General features: G+C 30.8%; 1 long non-coding RNA gene across 1 annotated transcript; it reads left to right on the forward strand.

Moving 5' to 3' along the window:
• Positions 1-838: 838 nt before the first annotated feature.
• On the forward strand, positions 839-1,336 carry LOC131639066 (uncharacterized). Its single transcript, XR_009294855.1, has 3 exons — positions 839-920; positions 1,014-1,109; positions 1,195-1,336. It is a non-coding gene; the product is annotated as an uncharacterized LOC131639066 (long non-coding RNA).
• The last annotated feature ends 1,857 nt before the right edge of the window (positions 1,337-3,193 follow it).

A 3,193-nucleotide genomic window follows, 5' to 3' on the forward strand; every position in this document is an offset into this window, starting at 1 on the left:
GTCCTCCGAAGCCAGCGGGAAAAAAAGGCGGTGCTTTTGTGCCTCGGTACCGGTCGACGCTCGCAACAATGGTTGATATGTCCGATTTGAAGGATGGTGCTTTACGTGAAATCGTTATGGATGAGAGTGTCTTCGGTATTGAATTCAAGTCACTTATTACACTTGATGACTTGGAGGAGATTTTTAAGAATGATCAACTAGGCGTCAATAACATGCACTCATACATCCGGTAATATTCCCTCATCCGATATATTATTTAATTAGTCCCACAATATAATTTATTTACACATTTCAATGAAAATAATCTAATGTTTATTATGTTTTTATTTAAGGTTGTTGTATGACAAAGTGTTGCGCGGGACTCCGTTGTCTAACAGATTCCGTTTCGTGTCTTCCGCCCACTGCAGCGGAATGGCAATTGCTTCGGAACGGGAATCAGTTAGACAGCGATTAGTCGATAGATTCATGTCCACCGGCAATACAGAATATCTGCATCTTTGGGCGTATAATACCCGACCAGTAGGGTTAGTTTCTCATTCTTTGTTCATCTAATCTCTGTTTCTTTTGTGTATAGCAAAATTTTCATATAACCTATTGTTTTTATTTATAGAGCACACTGGTTGCTGCTTGCTATCAACCCTATAAGGGAAGTCGTGTATTATCTGAATTCGGTAAATGGTGAATGAACCAATTATCCGGCCATGAAGGACATCGTTGATTTGTAAGTGGGATCGTTCTAAATATATATTCGTGTATATTTATATATATATATATATATATATATTTACTTATTTGTGGGATTGATCTAAACATATGCTTTTATATATTTGTTAATTAGATCAATACAAGTGTTCCGAAGTCAACGGGACGCACAGGTATCCCGAACTAAATCTAGCAACATTACTTGGATCCAAGTGCAGGTACATTATTTTTCACAATGTTGCTTATAATATATTTATGCTACTTGATAAAACAATGCACAACTATAGAATCTTATTTGTTTTTCTATGTAGTGTCCGCAACAGCGAAACAGTTACGATTGCGGATACTTTGTATTGAGGTTTATGAAAGAAATCCTTCAGGCAAATCAATTAGAGATTCCGCTCACGGTATGAATTTATAACTTAAGATAATTTCATATAATTTATTACATTTAACTAAATGTATCATTCATATTTTGTTTTTGTTTTGTAGTACCTTGACGAATTCCGTACCGCTGGATACCCGAAACTTAAGTTGGAAGAAATAAAAGAGGATTTGTGTCATTTTTATATTAAGCGCTTTTTCATGTAGGATTTGTGTCGAATTGAAGTACTATAATATTATTGATGTTGTAATGATGTATATATATAATTTTGGATATTATAATGGTATTATATTAGTATATATATATATTGTCTTACTGATGGCTGAAATAATATCGTCGAAAATAAATTACAGGTCGAAAATATTACAGGCTGAAAACATATTACAGGTCGAAAATATTACAGGTCGACTGGGAGGATTAAATTACAGGCTGCACATTAAAATACCTCATTTAGCTACTAAAGCGCTTTTTAAAAAGCGCTCTTAAAGGCCCACATACTAAAGCGCTTCTTTTTAAAAGCGCTGCCAAAGATTAATAAAAAAGCAAAAAAAAAAAAAAGCAACATACTAAAGCGCTTTTGTAAAAGCGCTCTTATAGGGGGGGCTATCAGAGCGTTTTTTCTGGAAAAAGCGCTCTTAAAGCCCACCCTATAAGAGCGCTTTTACAAAAGCGCTTTAGTATGTTGCGTTTTTTTTTTTTTTTTATTCTCACAGGGGGGCCTATCACAACGCTTTTCTGGAAAAAGCGCACTTAAAGGGGGGCCTACCAGAGCGCTTTTTCCTGAAAAGCGCTCTTAAAGGGGGGCCTACAAGAGCGCTTTTTTCAGAAAAGCGCTCTTATAGGGGGGCCTACCAGAGCGCTTTTAAAAGCGCTTTCGTAGCCTATGCCAGCGCTGGCTTTGGCAGCGCTTTAAAGCGCTGTTAAAGGCAAAAAAAAGCGCTTTTAAAAGCCTTGCGCGTCGTAGTGTATGTACAAGTTTTTTTTTTAATAATGATGTTTGAACGACAATTTTTCACTTCCTCTTTGAAGTTTCTTGGCATCGGTTGAATATTGAGATTAATATGCTATATAAAATAATTACTTCTTGATATATAAAGTTTTTAATATACTATATAAAATAATTACTTCTTTATATATAATTCTAATCTGACTAATATATAATTCAATGGTGTTTTAACTCTACTTTTATCTTAAATCAGTAATATAATAGGACTAATATACAGTTTTCCTATTTGATTTGAAGCTTGGAAATAATGATTACACTTTTAATGGTGGAACTTATCATGGTCAAAAGGATTTTGGATTATACAAACCATTTTTTAGTTAACTATTGACTATTTTTTTAATCAATGTAGTAATATTTAGCGAGACAAAAAAATCTTTGTATTAATATTCAGTATTTAAAAGATAAAATATAGTAGAGTATAAAAAAAAATTAATTGATGATGATGATAAAAAATTAATTGATGATGATGATAAAAAATTAATTGATGAAGATTATCCTGATGGAAATCATGAAGATGGTAACCACTATTTTTTTTAGTTATTTATTTTATTTTTTATTGAATAATTTGATATTCAATAATTACAGAGGTAACAACCCATATTAATAGATGCATTGTATCGATTCATGATTTTTTTAATGGTTTTTTTATTCATATATTTTATAAACCTAAATATTAGTAAACGCCAATATTAAATAACCGCATTTTAAGGTTGACTTTAAAATTTTAATTATTATAATCAATGGAAAGATATTTATTAAATAAAAAAGAATGAACCGTTTCTCTTGGAACTACAAATAACCGCATTTTAAGTTTGACTTTAAAATTTGAATTATTATAATCAATAGAAAGATATTTATTAAATAAAAAAAGAATGAAACGTTTCTCTTGGAACTACTAACACATTCTCAATAAGAAAGAATGGAACGTTTTTCTTCACTAATTTAAAGATAAGAACATAAATCGATAAATAACATAACATAAATAGAATATAAATCGATAGGTTCAATTCCATATAAAAATAATTTTGGCTTTTTTTATTATTAATTCATAATTGTTTAAAAATGAAATTATAATTAAAAATTAATTTAGTATTTAAAAA

This window comes from Vicia villosa, unplaced genomic scaffold (genome assembly GCF_029867415.1).
Source record: "Vicia villosa cultivar HV-30 ecotype Madison, WI unplaced genomic scaffold, Vvil1.0 ctg.002525F_1_1, whole genome shotgun sequence".
NCBI lineage: Eukaryota > Viridiplantae > Streptophyta > Magnoliopsida > Fabales > Fabaceae > Vicia > Vicia villosa.